Here is a 19,406-nt window from a genome sequence, read left to right as displayed (position 1 = left end):
CCATTAGTCTAGCTTGAGTCCCTCTCTTAAAGGATTTGGGTAGAAGGAGATAAAGTTGACTGTTGGAATTAGGTTCTAATGTTTTGTCTTATTTTGGCTCCCAAAAGTTTCGATTTCAGACCTGAGGGTCCCGGCCCCCAGCTGGCTTCGATTGATAATAAAGAATTGCCATGTGGCCTTTGACTGGGCAGGGAGAAGGGCGGGACTTTTAGATTGTGTGGGAAAGGGACTGAGAGAGAGGGGAGGGAGAGGAGAAGTGCCATGACTTGGAGGAAGAGGGATCAGGTTTAAGAACTGCAGAAGAAAAATAATCTAAACTGTAGGTGGAAAGGGGAAGCAGCCCTTTGGGGGGGATGCCTAGAAGGTGAAAGGGCAGCAAAGATAAAACATAGATTTAGGAGGTGTTAAACCAGGAAAGCTAGAGGGAAATGTATGCTAGCCACTGGGAGGATTAGAAATATACAGCCATTGAGCTAGTAAAGGCATATCAAAATTAGTTGGTGCGTGTGTGCACGTGTGCATGCATGAGTATCTTTCATTCGCTAATCCAGAGAGCTTTTGGTCAGGTTCAGCGCAGGGAGCCAAAGCGGTTTAACTAATTCCCCACTACAGTAGACACTCAATGTCCTCCCTTGCCCTCTGTGTGCAGTTTGTGCTTATTTATAGCCCTTACTGCTATGATCTTTGTGATATCACACTGTGGACAAAGTATTCTTATGTAACTGAGTAATCCTCCCCACGTGACTTCACCACAGAGAAAGTAAGCTGAGGATTTCTGTTGCTTCATTCTGTGGCTAAAGACTTTCAGAGTTAATTTTGTAGAATTGTTTTACAAAATAGCAAAGGGTCACTAGTTGAATCTCAAAATTAATATACATCCAAAGAAGTATGACTTCTATTTTGTGCTCTCTGCTCTAGTCCCTCCTTGTCTTATATTTTTGAGTTTAATCATATGACTTGTCCTTAATTCTAAGTGGATCCTTAAACTTCATCTTTTATTCTCCTATTGGGTGAATAAATAGTGTGATGTACAGTCATATTTTAAACTTTGTGCTTTTGCCTCTGGATGAGTCTGAATTTCATAGGTATGAACTCTCTCACTCTATTCTCTATTCAAACACCTCTTGCTACAGGTGAAACTGAGCATCTTTCATGCAACCAGAGCAAAGATCATTTCATCTTCTGTGTCCCTTCTGATTCTCTGGTGCATCTCTTCCTTTTAAACACTGCTCAGGTCTTTATTTTATACTCATCTATTAGATCACTTACAGCTTTCCTCTTTGATATGCACTGAAAATATTTTTTGCTTTGATACACTCCCTTTCCTTGTGTTTTCTCCTTGTAACTGAGAACTTTAGGGAAATGACTTGAACAAAACAAAGAGGATTTTTGGGCAGCAGAACCGTTCTGGGTGATTCAATAATGGTAGAGGTACGCTATTCATTTGTTCAAACTTGCAGAGTTTAATTTTCTCTATGTATTAAAGTATCTTATTTATAGTTGTCTGTCCTTCGATGTGTATGGATTTAGGTTTTAAAAATCATAAGCAATGATAGATTAAAGAGGATATCACAAAGATTCCTTTTATAGTTCCATGGTTTATAAGTATTTAAAATGTTAATGCAACTGACAATTCTACTTACGAAAAAAGCACGTGTGTAGGCCATAGCACATTTGAGCTGCTCCACTACTATAGGATGAATTGACATTTACCTTTTATATTGTTTTGGTTGGTTTTATGCCAAGGCATTTACAAAAGATATCTTCCCTGTCCCTATTATGTGTGTCAACTCTATAAATAAAGATATTGGTTTTCCTGAGTTGAATGTATATCTTGAGGGTCTGGAGAGATGGCTCAGTGGTTAAAAAGACTGGCTATTTTTCTAGAAAACTCAGGTTCATTTTACATGGCAGCTCACAATCTTCTGTAATTCCAGTTCTGGGGATCTGATGTCCTCTTCTGACCTCCTCTAGCATCAGGTATGCATGTGGACACAATACATATACATATACACATACATATACATATACACATACATATACATATACACATACATATACATGCACATACATACACACAAAATATGTATTTATATTTATATATGTATTTATATATAGTTAGAATATATAATAGAATTACACACACACACACACACACACACACACACACACACATCCATTTCTTGCTTTGAACTCACACGAATACCAGCCATTTTCTCCCCCAAAAGAAAAAGCCCACTAGGCATGATAAGTACTAATTCTGGTGGAATGACTGGACCTGGAAGTGTTCTCTGGAAGGCTAAGGTGCATGAAGCTGTCTGTCCTGATGTGTACAATCCGCACCCTTGCAGCTGTGGTTAACCTTCTAGGGTAGATTTGCTACCAGATAGTCACTTCTTCTTTGAAAACCCTTGGCAGAGCTTTGCCGCGGTCTTTGAGGCTGCTAGCTCTGAGATATGGGCAGCTCCCTTGCTCTGGAAGATCTGTGGTCTCATTTTCTAGGATCAGCAATCTAGCTATTACACAGGTATGAAACATGTGTCTGAATTAGACTACTGTGCCCTCAATAAGGGCTTTTCTTATGACCAAACTCGCCAAGCAGGTTGGTCCCCCTGCTAGAGATTGGTCCAGTCACTTTATTCTGCTTTGTACCTAGCTGAAGATACAAAGGGAACAACAGCCCAGGTCTGGCTTCTGCCACAGCTTCCACTGTGACTGAGCTGGTGCCGCACCAGCTGACCTACCTTGTCCTCTGTGCAAACATTTTTGGAAGGAGGGCTCATATTTTACCTGTCTTATCACCAAGAGTTAGTCATACCAGATGCTAAATGAATATGAAGGATTGAACAAAAGGGACTGGAAGCCCTAAACTCAAGTTCTTTTTTTTAATTATTCATTTATTCACTTTATATCCCAGTATCATCCCCTCCTCTGTTGGCAATCAGGCACATCCATGGACAGCTAGAATTGGCTTCACAACAATTAGGCATCTTTACAGCCAGCTCTTGAGGGAATTGGCAAGGAGACGTGTCATCTCTAGAGGCCCAAGAGATACCCAAGAGATGACACTGTCGCTCCTGGGTCGCTCATGCACCATGGCTTCGGTGACATGTCTGTTTGCGCATGCGTCATTGGCCCAATAAAAGCCTTGTTCTCCCTGCCCCCCTCTCTTCTCTCCTTCCTCTCCCAGAAGTTGTCTCTATTTCACCCTCCCAATACACCTCCCATATGAGACCTGCTGTATGGTGTAATTTGTTTGGGACTCGCTGCTTAGTTCTGACATCCTCACTTCCTGGTACTCCCTCACACAAGTCCCTCCCAATCTACCTTCTCCTTCTCTTTGAGAAGGGGAAGCCCTCCTCTGAGTATCACTCCCCACTACGCCCTCCCCCTCATATCCAGTCGCTGTAGGACTAGGCACATCCTCTTTCCTCTGAAACTCAAGTTCTTACTCCATTCTGATGGGTAGAAATGAAAATAACCACAATTCAACTTAGATTGGATTAAGCATAATGCTATTACCTACAACCTTATTTCTATGCATTAGAATTAAAATAAGATTTTTGTGGGTGTGTCTTTTTTGGTGGTCCTGGAGATGGGAGCCAGGGCTTTGTACAGACTAGGTGAACATCTGATCATTGAGCCACTTCCAGCCCCAACTCAGGTTTCATTGTTTTGATTTTTATCATTCTGGGTGCCCGAAAGCCACACCCAGTACCCTATGCAAGCCAGAAATGTGCTCTATCATGGAGCCACTCCCATGGCCTAGGAAAAGAATCTGAGGAGAACTTAGAATGTTTGGGTAAAAGTCAAGAATACATAAACTCTTGCAATCCCAGGGGCTTCCATGAGGGCTGTGGGAGAGTGGCAGAACCAGCCATCTGTGCTGGCGAGGCAAGTATCTTTGGCTGTATCCAAGGGTTGTGAGTGTTTCTAAGACAGAGCTGACATATGTGCTTTAGGGAAGGAGAGAAAGCTAAGGAACTTGTTAAGAGAGTGAACCATGCAGACATGGCCAGCGAAGCGGTGGGAAGGTACTTGCTCAGTGCTGGAGCTTGCCCACTCTCTCCACCTTACAGCCTACTGCAGACAGAGTCATGACTCAGCAGGGACCAGGGGCCACCCTGCCTTCCAGAGAAGACAGACAGCACTCTAAGCTATGGAAGCATCACGAGTGGTCAATGCCAGCAACACATTCAGTCCTGAGATCCCAACCTGAGTGAAGTTATGCTGGCAATATGGCCCACTTGAAGGAAACTGATGTCACCCAGTCTGTCCTATAAGGAAGCATCAACTTGCCAGGCAGAATGTGACAGGCTGTTCAGTATAGCCCGCTCCCATGTTGTTTCCTCCCATGTTCTTCCTTCCTTTCATCATAAGTGAGGGACTAATACCCACAAGTCTACTCTATTTTGGGACTGTGGCGTGTGAAGCATGAGGAGAAAACGCATATGAAATTTGGACATAGCCTGGTATCATCAAACATCTGCACTTACCTTAACCTGCATTTGTGGTTTTATTATGATTTTCATATAAACCCTGATTCTTTCAAGTCAGTGATGACAAATGTTTAACCTTGGTATAATTGGTAAACGAAAGTAAAGTGCTTTGGATGTCACAATTAGAAATGAAGTAACAGTGAGAAAAAAAAAACAAGACAACTGTCACTCAGAAATGTACCTGGGCTACCAAAGAAAGGTGGGCAGAGGCATCTGAGCTGCAGACAAAGACATGCAAAGACAAGGCGAAGCCTGGGTGTGGCAGGGCTCAGGACCCACGGGGACCCTCTTCTCCTGGATCCTCAATGAAGGAGATTGCTGAGCTGAGGGTCAGGCTCAAGTGCTAGGGAGTTTCTAGAAATTCTACAGTCATCACAGGGATGTCTCATTCCAGACTCATATGATGGAAAAACACATTAAAAAAATCTTACTAAGTTCTCTGCTATTTCTTCTGTCTCAAGTACACAAACAGTTCCGATGCTGACAAAATATAACAGAAATTGTGGGGAAAATCATCCAATCATCTCAAAAGGTATGAAAAGTCATTTGCTTGGATACCATCTTGAAACAAATCAAGAGGTAGAAGTAATTTTCTTTTGCCTAATAAGAGCACAGATTTAAATTCATAAGATGATCAGAACTAATAATGAGACCATTAGTAGGTCCACTACAATTCAGAGAAATTTACGACTAACAGAAAACAGGGAATAGATAGCTGGGACAAGACCAAGACATAAAAATCAATACTTTTCTCCCCATTTAGTTACTGAAGCATTTTAAGCACAATAAAAGGATCCATTTTATAGGAGCCAAAACAAAATAGTCTGTGAATCAAGCAAGGTAGCACAACAAAAAGCAAGAGACACTTTTATTTTGTTCTTTTTCAGAAAACAACATGCTTTTCCCGAGGTACAGAACTTAGACAGAGGACAGGAGACAATGTCTGAAGGATGCTGATTTTTCTTACATTTGAATGCAGTCATGGGAGCTTTCCATTGAGGAGCAGCTCATAAAGTATAAGGATAAACAAGAAGCTCCCAGACAGTTTTGATAGAGGAATAAAGTAGAGTGGGAGCACATGTCAAACCTGTGGCCCGTGGGGCTCCAAGCATCTGAGGGTAGGTAGCTATGACAGGAGTCCAATGGAAAGCTGTAACTTCCTTCAAACATAACAACATTATTTTTAGGTGATGCTTATTATAACTCAGCTGCATAGTTCTCAGGGATGAACTTTATAGGCGAGAATGTAGCGCTGTGATGTCAATGGTCTGACACACCTGGGAGCAATTAGTCTTCCTTAAATTCCCGTCTCACATAGGAGTGTAATGACTAAAGCAATGGCAAGGGGGAGTGGGGGAGGACCAGAGGGAGGAGGTGTGTGTCCGTGTGCTTGAATGAGTATATGTATATATGCGAGAGGGGAGAAAACCTGCTATATGATCCTGGCATATGTGCTTGATCTACCGCTTAAGACCTGCCCACTTTCCTCTTCATTACCATGCTTGCATTTGTTCCTGGCTGCATCACCCCCAATCACGTGATGCATCATGGCTAGCAATTGATGAAGACAATTTGCATATGCTCTACCAGTTTTTCTAAAAGCATTCAGATGGCCATTTTCCCCATGAATGCCTAAAATTCAAGAGGAAACCTGCTGGACTCTGTGTGACAAACATTTTGCTTTCTTAACAAAAGAAACAGACATAGCACCCTCCTTTTTTCTGTCCCTCTTTGTAGAGATGTGATAAATGAAGCTGTGATTATGAGGAAAATGTCAAGAAAACCCAGATGCTGCAGCTGTGACAGCCTTGAACAGCTTCCCTGGTGTCAGCATCAAGTGCTGGCAGTCCTGTGAAACAGGCTGGGGAACTCTGTCACTTGGGGATGAGAGTTTTGTTAACTGAAAGAATGACAGATGTGGAGAATCTTAAGTGCACGGAATCCCAAAAGGAAGACTCATCCATAAAGTGAGTTGCCCATCTTTCATGAATAAACATTTCAAAAGTCCCATAGAGATTCATTAAGAAATAAAACAGCTTCTTGTCTATTGTTATTATTTGTTAAACAAACAAAACTACAAGTATGTCAGAAGATGACTATGGGTGAGCAAGCTTGGGACCTTAAGGTAGAGTAGACTGCAAGTGTCAGTGATGTGTCCTGTGGGCCTCTTCATGAATGGGCAGCATTCATGTTTTATGCAGATAGATATAGAGATGCCAAGAAGGCAGCCAGAATGAGATGTGGCCATTTCCTAGTCTGGGTCCTAACTGCATCCCAGATCTCAGCCTTTCTCTGTCTCCCCATTTGCTAGTGGGCAGAATCCTGCAGAAGGCTGAGGACACAGGGCATGGTGGAGCCACTGGAGGGAGAAAGGGGGTACCGAGGCAATCATGTGGAGCAGGGAGCTCTTCTGACCACGCAGGGTTAACAGAGGGAGAATACAGAGTTATAGCAGGTGTGGTTTGGATAGCTTTGGCTCCCACAGACTCATGTTTTTGAATGCTTGGCTCATAGGGAGTGGCACGTTAGAAGTGTGGCCTTGTTAGAGGAAGTTTGTCATTGTAGGGGTGGGCTTTCAGGTCTTAAAGCTCAAGCTATGCCAAGTGGGAAACATATCCAGTGTCCCTCTGGCTGCCTGTGGATGAAGATGTAGAACTCTCAGTTTCTCTAGCATTGTTTCTGGCACTTGCACAACGTCAAATTTCCCACCATGATGATAATGCACTGAATCTCTGAAACTGTATGACAGCCCCAATTAAATGTTTCCTTTATAAGAGTTGCCTTGGTTATGGTGTCTCTTCACAGCAATAAAACTTTAATTAAGAAGTTAGCATCCAGGATTGGGTTATTGCTGTGATAGGCCTGAGCACGCTTTTGTTTGGAGGAAAGTAAATGCTGGGACCTTGGATTAGGAAAGCAGTGGAATGCTTTAAGTGGGGCTTAATGGGCCATACTAGTAGGAACACAGAAGACAGTGGTGCTAGGGTGGTTTGAACTTTGTGGGCCTGGCTTAGGAGGTTTAGAGGAGAAGAATTTTAATATGTTGCCTAGAGATTGCTTTTGCAACAATTTGGTAAAGAATGTAGCTGCTTTTTGCCCTTGTCTGAAGAGTCTGGCTGAGACTAAGGTGAAGAGATTTAGATTAATTTTATTAGTAAAGGATCTCAAAACAGCCCATTATAGAGTCTGCTCTTGGTTCACTCTTTTGAAGAGCCTTTTGATCAGAGCAAACTGAGAAGGAAAAATCAAAATGTATGGTTCAAGGGTTAAAGAGGCATCAGGAAGTGGAGTGGTGCTAAATCCCGTGCTGAAGTATATAAACAGATTAAAGATATTAAATGGAATTAAGGGAGCGGTGACCTCATGGCGAGATCCCATTCAGCTAAGCTTCCATCTTGAGGAAAGTTTCTTCCCCCAGGGGGTAGTGCCACCTATTCTATATTTCCTACTTTTTTTGTGGTTGTACGAGAGATAGTTATATAATTTTAGGTGATATTATGAGCTGGTTATTGTTTATGCATTTATGGTTGTATGAGGGATAGTTACATGATGTTAGGCATTATTATGACCTCTTTACTGTTTTCATTTGGATATAAGGAGGTATGATAGTGTGTTTAGTTGACAAGTGATGGACTGGGATGGCTATTCTCAGTTGTCAGTCTGACTATACCTGGAATGCACTACAATCCAGAAATGGAAGGCACGCCTGATCTGTTTCTTTAGGCGGGAAGACACGGGCTTTTGATCTGGATCTTGAGGTGGGATGACACATGCTTTTGATCCCGGCCCACACAAGCCTTTCATGAATAGTGATCATGCTTACAAAATCTATAATGAAAAGGAATTAAAGAAAAAGCTTAGATCCAGGTGTGGTGGTGCACACCTTTAATCCCATCACTCAGGAGACAGAGGCAGGCAGATCTGGGTTAGAGTCAGTCTGGTCTACAGAGCAAGTTCCGGAACAGCTGAGCGTAAGCAGTGAAGGAAATCACTAGAGAAGAAAGCCAACCATCAGACCGAGCATGAGGACCCCAGTGGAGGAGTTAGGGCAAGGACTGAAGGAGCTGAAGGGGTTTGCAACCCCATAGGAAGAACAACAATATCAACCAACCAGACCCCACCACACTCCCTGGGACCAAACCACCAACCAAAGAGTACACATGGAGGGACCCATGGCTCCAGCCACACATGTAGCAGAGGATGGCCTTGTCTGGCATCAATGGGAGGAGAAGCTCTTGGTCCTGTGAAGGTTCATTTACCCAGTGTAGGGGAATGCCAGGGCATTGAGGTTGGAGTAGGTGGGTAGGGGGAGGAGCATCCTCATAGAAGCAGGGGAAGGGGGGATGGGAGAGGGAGGAAACTGGGAAAGGAGATAACATTTGAAATGTAAATACATAAAATATCCAATAAAAAAGACACATGGGTTGATAAAAAAAATCAAATGTGCAATTTATAGGAAATTCAAATGACTAATAGATAACTTAAATCCAAGCAACCATAGCAGTAACGAGGGAGAGGTAAATGAAACCACACAGGAGCCACTGCCCTTCAGCCCCCATCACAGTGTTAGGGGAAGAGTCTGAAAACCCCAAGGCCTGGTGAGTCAGATCGGCTGGGGAGCTTCAGCTTTGGGGCTTAAATGGGCCTATTACAGTTGAAAACATACATCAGTCACCAGTAGCATTCAGTGTTCAAGCATCTCTGTCTTTGAACAGATTAAACTAGTTTGCTCAAATAAATAAATAAATACACAAAAGGGGGAAAACGACAGCCACAGGCACACATAGCCACCATCCTGATGACTTGAGACTGTCTTAACAACTCTGTTTACTGGTTGCTTTGTGAACTTCATAGACTACTGATCATAGACTACTAAAACTGCACAGGCATTTCAAAGGAGCTAGGGACACTGATGTCTCATCTTGGATCGTCACTGCTTTCTTTAAAAAGGTACTTTCTGCCTTGCTGGAGAAGTGAACCCAGGGACTCCCTCCAGCTAGGCAATTCTTTTATCATTGATCCATGCCCCTGGGCCTCACCACTTCCTATTTGATGTGGCTAGTACCGTCCTCAAGCACAGGGTTAGTATTGAGGCACACTAAGAAAAGGTTGGCCTGTTGCAGCTGATGTTAGTATCTACCATTGATTTTCAAACACTTTCTTTTTCTTTTCTTTCTTTTTTTTTTTTTTCAGAACTGGGGACCGAACCCAGGGCCTTGTGCTTGCTAGGCAAGCGCTCTACCACTGAGTTAAATCCCCAACCCCTCAAACACTTTCTTAAACTAATAAACTTACAAGCCTAGCAAAGCACTCTAGAGTTCCATTCCCCCTCAAATTTGCTAGAATAGCAAAAGAATTCATAATTCTTAAAAGGTTGTTTCTGTATGGATGAACAGAAGTCCAAGATTTCAGGATCGGCTGTTTAGGTTGATAAAGAGACTGCAGTCTCCAGCAGAAAATGTATTTATATATATTTCCCTGAGGAAAGAACGGAAAAACCAATTTCACTCTAGTACTGGGCAGTGGCTCAAGATCAAGCAAGTGGTACATAGCTCTGGGAGAAACAGTCTCTGAAAGTCTGGAGCATTGATTCCAATTAAGGAAATGGTTCCCTCTTGGCCATGGATGGAGGGTGTCTTTCTGAATTTAACATTGTCCTGCAGATAAACTGCCTGTGATTCCAGTCTCTGTGATCAACAGACAGGGACACCACCACAGCTGTAAAGAAGGGGAATCTTTCCTTCCTTGAGTATGAATCAAGGAATGAAAGATAAATACATCCAAGAATGGGAGAGTGGAGGAAGGCTGGTGTTCTTCCAGCAGAAAAAAGGACAAGACACTGGTGTGCGCAGAGTGCACAGACATCTGGGTGCACACACCTTCCACTTCAGACAGGCTACCACTGCTGCGGATAACTGACCCCTTACATGAAATGTGCTTACATCCTCGTGTTGCCTGTAGGGCAGCAACCAGCATGCAGCTTGAGTGGATTCTCTCCGCAGGCTCTCAACCCACTGCTGGGTAGAGCTATGATCTCAGGGCAAGGCTCAGCTAGGAACAGGTCCCTCACCAAGATCCCCATCGTTTCCTGGCTGGACTGTGACATGCTGGGAGGCCATCATCCTTGTGGCATCCATCACCTTGTATTCTGTTTACCAAGGACCAACCTCTGGGCCCCTGACACAGAATCAAGTTCACCATGCAAGTCCAAAGGCACCTAAGAATACTACATGGTACCTCATCACTTAGCAGCCACCATATTTTATCTGTGATGCAAAAATTTATACTCCAGTTAGCAGAGAGAGGGAAATTGATATTAACATTTTGATAACCTGCTTCAATATAAACTGGTAAGCCTGCTTGATCCTATCCTAAAACCCTTGAAAAGCCTCATAAATATTTAATGATTCACCTCTGATAAAAGTGCAAAAGTCAGAGGTCTGCTGCAGAAATGGGTAATGATGATTTTTATTGCCCAATAAAGAGCAACCTCAGATGGTTTATATGTCTCTGCAGAGGTGGTGTAACTCAGTGTCCCACACCTAGGTCTTTCTTTTTTGACTATATAGCTCAGGTACTCAAAGCTCCTTCACCCAGATGATTTGCCTTCTGCTTGCCTCCCTTCTGAATGAATACATGAGATTTGGAATGTGCTGCTGGATGATTCTGTCTGAGAATTCAGCATCTGCACAGCCTAGCAGTTCCTTTGTCTATCATTGAACAATGATTTCAATAGACACTGGCCTTCCTTGAGAAGGTGGTTAGTTGGAAGCTTCCCAGGCTCATGCAGTCTCATGAAGCTCATTCATACATTCATGGTAACACAGTATCTGTGTGGATGCACGTTCTTCCCATTCCTGAAGATTTTACAGTCACCTTGGGCTGGGCCAGCCTTTCACTTCTTTTTCTCATACCTTCTTCCTGTGGGCTGTATCTTGCTACCATGGATGCTGCAAAGGCATCAAAGCTGAGTTCTGAGAACCAGCGCTTTCTTGACTGGCAATCTCTTGCCACTTATTCTGTAGAAAGGAGGCACACAAGGAACATGCCAGTATCCAGGCATGCGCTGGTGACAGGGACATGGGACCCAGCATATTTTTCTCTAGGTTCACCTGGGTCCACTGTTCTCTGTCTACTCATTCCCTCTCATGGCCACATAAAGGATATCATAGTGTCTTGGAAAAGCCCACGGTTCCCAGGGGAGCTGAGGGGGTGGGAGTCCCAGGACCCACAATATGGGCACAAAGAGGATAAGCACCAGTGATGGGGACATAGCTATCTGCTGGGGCATGGCCGCAGGTCCGCTGGCCTTGGCAGGGAATGGAGTCAGACATACACAGCGTGAGCTCAGGGCAGTGACCATCTGCCAGCCCTGAGCATCCTAGGCACCCATTCAGTTATTTCAAGGTCAAGTGAGCATAGAGTGCTTTTACACCACCAACTTTCAAACTGAAGCTGCAAAGACTCCTTCCTAATGCGCCTCTGTGAGGAAGTTCATGCCTGGGAAGTCCTTCCCTGGTGCTGCATTGTCTTAAGGAAGGAAAACTCCAGTACCGAACAAAGGGACTGACCAGGGAGTCTTCACAATACATCTCTTTAGAAGCTCCTGTGTTGCCCACTTCATTAATAGATCCTTTTCTGTTATTTTCTGTAACAACACTATTCTAATCAGCTGTGCACTAGCAGCGATCTATAAATAATAATTTAACTTGTAACAAGTGTTTTGTCACACATATGCATGCTTTCATAGGTTATCTGTAAACACGCATGCATATGAAGCGTGATATGAGAGACCAGAGTGAACTTTAGCACAACGTTACAATGCAGTTGGGTGGGGGCAGTTGAGGGTGTCCCTGACAGTTCATGAGCTGGATGCATGCTCCCCGGGGTGGTGGTGTCAAACCTGTAAAGACAGGTCTGGGTGGAAGGTGTCTGGGTTCTTGATGCACAACTCTTAGAAGGGGTTGGCACTAGTTGGTGAGTCAGTTCTTGGAGGGCAGGCCACACACATGCTTCATCCTTTTGATATAGAAGCTTCTGTTTTCATTGTCATGTCATACTGTGAGTGTCAGGGGGCTGGAAAGGCTAGAAGCTCAGGACTGCCTATCCCAAGGGACCATAAGCCTGTGGGGAGGGGCTTCTTCTATTTCCTGTATTTCTTTCCCTGGAACACAGGCTGTCACATGAATTGACATTCTACTGGATACACTTGGGGAATGAAACAGAGGCAGTCTGGTTTCCACCCACACATTCAAATGCAATGTGAGTGAGCTATTTCGTATTTATGTGGAACCAGAGACCATTCCACTCATCTATGCACTATTTTGCTATGTCTGAACCTTGGAAACAAAGGAGGCATAGTCCTGTCCCTGAGAAGTGGGTTGGAAGCCAGGGGATCAGCAGTGGAGCGGTTGCACACCAAAGGCTGATATGGAGGAAGCTGGAGGTGGTAATGGGTGCTAGGAGGCCTGGCTAGGACCTTGGGTTTGCTGTGCTCCCTGGAGTCCTGGATCACTAGGGTGATTGTTCAGAAGGAAGGAGGATGGGTGACACCCACAGGGCCATCTCCCAAGCTCGGTGTGCAGAGAGGCAGATAGAGAACACACAGGACACATGGAGAGCACAGGATGCAGTCACCAACCATCACACTGTCTGAGCATCAGCCCTGCACAGCTTTGATGAGTTATATGGAAAAAGTGGGACAAGTACAATTTTTAGAAAAGGCAAATCTTATCAATTCTCCTTTGCAGGACTTACCACCATGTCTATTTGTGCTGGCTACTTTTATGCTAACTTGATGCCAGCTAGAGTTATTTGGGGAATGGGAACCTCAATTGAGAAAATGTTTCCACAAGATTGGCCTGTGGGTAAACTTGGGGGCATTTTCTGGTTTATGAATGATGTGACAGCTGACTGTGGTCAGGGTCACCCCCAGGCAGGTGCTCTTGGGTGCTTTAAAAACGTCAGCTGAGCAAGTAGGTGAGCAGTACTCCTTCACGGCTTCTGCTTCAGCTTCTGCTCTAGGTGTCTGCCCTGACTTTCATCAGTGATAGACTAACCTAGAACTGGAAGGTCAAGTAAGGCCCCTTCTGCTTTTGGTCATGGTGATTTATCAGAGGAATTGACTCAGACAGAAATCAGTAGCAGATATGGGGCGCTGTGACAAGCCTGGCCACGTGTTTTGGGAGGATTACAGTGGCACCTGAACTTTGGTCTGGAAAGGCTGCTCAGTGCTCAGGAGGCTCCTCTGTGGCAGCTCAGAAGACGAGCATGTGGGGAACAACGTAGAGATGGAGGCCTGGCTTGTGAAGTTTCAGAAGGAAATAAAGACCCCAACATGATAGCTTTAGAGATATTTTGAATTAATAACCTCCAAAGTAAAGGCTTTGCTTTGCTGAGACAATTGGTGCTGGGGGCCAGAAGGGGCCTAAGCCATCTCTGGAAGCTAAACTTGGCAAGGCATGAGTTCCTCAGGTTTTATTGGTTTTTAAAGACATGGCAGGGTCATGAAGAGCAGCAGAGCTGGAGTCTCTGGAGAGAGCAATTAAAGTACAGCCTCAGCTGCAGAACAGGCCCCAGGATTGACGAAGTCATGGAGGGAAGTTGAGGCTTGCTATTCTGTGGCACAGCCAGAGTCCCTGAAAAATGCCCAGGAGAAGGCAGAACCCAGTTGCAGTGGTAACCACGCCTCTAAGAGAGCCAGTGCCGTGGACAACTGCCATGGGTAGCAAGTGTGCAGTGGAGCTGGCCTGAGCCTCTGAGACAAGCCCTGTGTGCTGCAGATGGCAGAACCAGGGAAGGGACTCAGGCCAGGCAGGACTTTTGGAGCCCAGGGGACCATGGGTGGGCCCAGATGTGAGCTACTGAACTGCTTGGCTTGGTTTGACTTTGATTATAACTGAGCTGTGATTCTTCCTTCTTGTCGTTAGAAAGTATATAACTTGTTTTTGATTTTATAGAAACTCAAAGTTTAAAGACTTTGAAATTTTATAGTGATTTCAGAATTTCAAAGACTGGATAATTTAAGCTACTTTTGGTATTTTAGAGGACCTTTGAATTTCAAAAGAGACTTTGTTTAAAAGAGACTGAACTTTTAATGTGTTTGAATTTTTAAAAACTGGGACTTTGAAAAGTTGGAATGTTTTACATTGTAATATGTATGTTATCTTGAGAACAAATGGGAAAGGAGTTATTCTAACTGAATAGTGATATATTTGTTGACAAAGGGTCAATTGAACTTCTTAGCTTTATACCAACTTAATGTAAGGTAGAGTTATTTGGGAAGAAGGAGTCTCAACTGAGGAAAATGCTTCCACTGCACTGCCAGTGAGCAAGCCTGCAGGGGCATTTTCTTGATTGACGTTTGATGTGGGGTGGGGTGATCAGCTCACAGTGGGCAATGCCATGTCTGGGAAGATGGTCCTGAAAAAGTCCTAGAGAACAAGCAAATCATGAGTCCTCCATGGCTTCTGCTTCAGTTCCTGCTTCCAGGTTCCTGCCTGCCTGAGTTCCTGCCTTGACTTTCCTCAGTGATAGAGTATGACCTAAACGTGTAGGATGAAATGAACCCCTTTCTCCCATGCTGTTTCTGGTCATGGTATTTTATCTTAGCAATGGAAACTCTAGGTCATACATATGGTAATACATACATAGTATAGTTTCTCTGCTAGCCTGTATCCCACAGGTGCTTTTCTTGATAACGTTTTCAAAACATTCTCAAGGAAGGCTTATTACATGGCAAGAAGTATACATAAAACCCTAGATTGGTCCACACAGGAGGATGTTAGTACTCTTCACACAAACATTTCGTATTACTGGTAACTGAAACGCCACGTGGCAGTAGATGGGGGAGACCTTTAAATAGAAGACGGAATTGAGGTGACCAAGTAGACACTTTCTCTTGTGGTCAGTTCTCCTTGAATCTCCTAAATGTAGGACCTTAAAATATGATCATGGAGCCGTTGTACTTTTGCCAAGGGTTGTTCTAAAGTTCTTAGCAGTAGTGAGGCACTGAGTCTGAACTCTACCCATCTCCCAAGTCCTCATAATAACTCACAGCCAGTGCTCAGTGAGACAGCCCACAGCTCCTCCCCACACCACAAGCCTCTGCAGTATCCCTTAGTCTAAGACATGCTGAAGGCTGAGTCGATCTAAGTTTTTTGTGAGTGTGTGACAGACAAGAGGCACACACACACACACACACACACACACACACACACACACACACACACACACACACACCACAGTCTCATGTCACCCCTTCTCTTGTCTATCAAAACGCTATCTGCTGAGCGGTGATCTTATAAGCATGGAAAATATGAGACCAGAGAGGATATGTGAAATCCAGACTAATAGATCAATTAAAAACCCATGTATGATTGTGGGAATTTGCTAAAACCATTCAATGTAAACCAACCACAGAAGACAATACCCACAGGGTCTCATTTTGCTAAACTTACAAACTATAAGAAATTAAAAAGGTAATTTATAAAGGGGAGGTCTGACAGAAACCATTTCAGGAGAATAACACACAGCCATCTCCTAACAGTTAGATGACACAGTGTACCCTGGTGGCTGTTCAGGTAAACCCAGATGCTTATCTGAACCTAAGGAGAAGGAAAGAACCCAATCAATTTGTATCAGAGACAGTCAGCTTAGTCAGTGGCTTAGATGCTTCAAAAGTATCAACACAATGGAAATGGTGATATAGTGTAGTGGGCAAAGCATGTACCTAACACGCATATGCCTGTGGCACAGCATGTGCCTAACACGAATATGTCCCTGGTTTTGATCCCGGCCCTGCAACAGAAAACAAAAAAGTCTTGTTCCTGGCCATGGCACAACCAAACTTGTTCCTGGCCATGGGGGTAGCTCAGCTGTACACGGCTTGCCTAGTATTGAGGAGGTCCTGAGCTGAATCTCTGGGGCTAAAACAAACAAACAAGAAGAAAACCTGCAATGAAAGAAGTGGGGAGTGTGTGTGTGTGTGTGTGTGTGTGTGTGTGTGTGTATGTGTGTGTGTGCGTGTGTGCACGTATGTGGACAATATTTTGCTTGTGTCAGCAAAGACACAAACAAAACAAGGCAGGAAAAACTGTCAGAGATGTAATCAGCTTTGATGCATGGCAGACAGGGAAAAACAGTGAAGATGAGTATTTTCCAGACAACCAAGGGCATTTGACTTGGGACAATATACTGGGCACCGCTCTGTCCACAGCTTGCTTTCATATGTTTCTGATACAAAGTCTGAACACACATGGGCACCTATTATAATCTCTCTCTCTATTTAACCAATCAGTGAATCTGGGTAAAGACTTGATGAGTTTTCACTGTCCTATTCTTTAGATCTTTCTGTATATTTGAAATTTTTAAAAATAAGAAGCAAGGCCAAAGGGCAAATGAAAGCATTCATTCCAAGACTTACAAGATGAAAAGTCACTGCTCATGAGGGCTGGACAGAAACTGTTGCCCTGGCCAGGCATTAAAAGGAAAACGGTGTTGTAAAAAACAGCCCATTTTCTTTGGTTCTTAATCACATCACTCTTAATGCTCACAAAATGAGTTGCAGCCCCAACAGTGACAATGCCAGTTTGCACGAGTGTGCATCAGGCTACCTGGCAGTCACCACGGTCACATTCTTCCTAAGACTGATGCCATTCTACACTCAAATTCCAATACAGTGTCAAGCACATTTCTGGCCTCTTGTCCACGGCACTCCTGTCGAGGCTAGCACGCTGCATGGGGTTTGACCCCATCTCCCGGTGATCCGCTCTTAGGAGCCTGAGGTCTTTCAGAGCAGCTCCCTCACCCTGCCACCAGAACCCCAGCACAGGACTTACTTTTCAGACTCCTCACTCTCTGGAGGTGAATGGCACTCAGGCATTTGGGTCAGCATGGCACCGCCTTGGATGGAAATGGCCCATTGCTGCAACAGGGGAGGAGTGAGAGCCCAGACAGCTCCTGAGGACTCTGGAAAAGTAAGGGTAGAGAATGTTCAGTGTGTCAAAAGTGGGAATTAAATTTCTTAATGACGCAGTATACACTCAATGACAAATGCCTCTTCCTACACAGTGAGGTGGTGACTCTGTTACCAGAATGCAGCCATGACCTAGGACCCATTTCTCCTCTTTAAAAATAAAGTGCTGTGAGGATCTGACTAGTATTTAAAATGGTCTGTAGCTATGTGTCTGTGCCTGAGTGAGGTATGTGCGTACATGTGAGTGAGGATGCGGAAGCAGAAGGTGTTGCATGTCCTGGAGCTGGGGCTGTAGGTGGTTGATTGCTGCCCGATGTGCATGCTGGGAACTGAGCTGGGGTCCTTTACAAGAGCAGAGTGTGCACCTCTGATCCCTGAAGCATCTTTTCAGCCCCTCAGGAATCACTTAATTTTTGTTTTAAGCTTCTTGGCCCTGTTATTAAAAATTTTAGGACATGACTATGTTTCAGGATTTTTGCTAATCGCAAAAATAATTTACATAATTTCTCTTAATTTTTTTCATCAGGGGCCAACTTTGAGTAACTCTCTATAAATGGTTTGTGAAGGCAATATATTTTTAGGGTTCTTTAATAAAAATCAGAAGAATAAAATAGAGTAAGTATAAGAGAATGAGACTCGAAAGTCAGAAAACAGACTCAAAGAAGAACAAAACTGGAGTTCCCACTTCTAATTTCTGAATGTTAAAAGTCTCTGGTAAATAAAACAGTGTGGTTTGTGAAAACGATACAAGGTCCACTGAGAAAGAGCATGGAACCCGGACGTTGACTGTCACTTAGATGACCTGTGGTTTTTGATGAAAGTGCCAAGACAACTCAGGAACGAAGAGCTAGCCCTTCTGCTACAGGAAACATTAGGTATCAATATGCAAAGGATGAGGTTAGGGCCTTACTTTAATAGCATTCCTATATTTGAGGCCTAAAATAAATAATAATGATAGTCATCATCGTCATCACCATCAATATCAACATCATCTTAGAGAGAAAACCTTTGAAAAGCATCATAGCATCGATTTTGACAGTAGTTTCTTGGTATGGCAGGAAAGACAGGCACAGTGACACAAATTGGTCTCATGGAAACTACTATGAAGACAGTGAGTAGAGGACACACATTGGCACAACATTTATAAAATAGATAGCCGACTAAAATATAGCACCCATTTTGTTCATGAGTAACCTTTGCAAGGTAACTTATCCCTTCCCTATCCCACCTCCCTGCCCTGGCCTGTGGTTGTCCCAGACCCATAGCCTGGCTCCGTACCTGCAGGCAAGAACCAGGTTTGTTTGGGAACCACCTGTGCCTGGTGAGTTGCTTATCCCCTTCTCCACCCTTTACCCCACCTGTTGTCATCTTCGAACCCTGGGCCTAGCTCTAGACCCTTGGCCTACAGACCCACTTTCTCTGAGAGTCATGTCTAACTGGTAAGACGCTCCTTTCTTTTTGACCTTTCCCTCTGACTGCTGCTACTTCTGCATCCACAAGCAAAGCTTAAGATCTGTAGTTTTGCAGCCATCTTTCCCCGGTCTGATTAGATAGTTTATAGACTATCTTTACCTGGCCAAGCCCAGGTCTTTCGTCTCTTGCATTTGCCCCACTTGCCAACTATAAGGCATGCAGATTGTCTTATAAGACCTACAACCAAATAACTCCACATGCCTAGGTCAAATCACAAAAACAAAACCACTATGAATGACCAAGACAAGGTATCTCCCATCAAACTCACTAGTCCCATAGAAGGGTTCCCCAGTGAGAATTACCTTGAGGACACAGAATTTAAAGAAGACACGAACAGAGACTTTATTGAATACCAAGAGGATAACAATAAACACTGGAGTGATAGTCAAGTAGAATACGAATACAGACTTAAATGAAATAACAAAGATAATGCAGGGTTTGAAAGATAAATTCAACAA

General features: G+C 43.8%; 1 protein-coding gene across 1 annotated transcript in view; it reads right to left on the bottom strand.

Annotated features, from left to right (window-relative positions):
* The window catches only part of Otud7a (OTU deubiquitinase 7A), a 336,492-nt gene that overhangs the window by 132,620 nt on the left and 184,466 nt on the right, over positions 1–19,406 (bottom strand). The window contains 1 exon segment of the mRNA NM_001447212.1: positions 17,339–17,468. The gene's annotated coding sequence lies outside the window, so the exon portion shown is untranslated.

This window comes from Rattus norvegicus, chromosome 1 (assembly GCF_021556685.1).
Source record: "Rattus norvegicus strain SHRSP/BbbUtx chromosome 1, alternate assembly SHRSP_T2T, whole genome shotgun sequence".
Taxonomy (NCBI): domain Eukaryota; kingdom Metazoa; phylum Chordata; class Mammalia; order Rodentia; family Muridae; genus Rattus; species Rattus norvegicus.
Note: the sequence above shows the minus strand (reverse complement) of the source record. Positions and strands in the feature narration are given on the sequence as shown.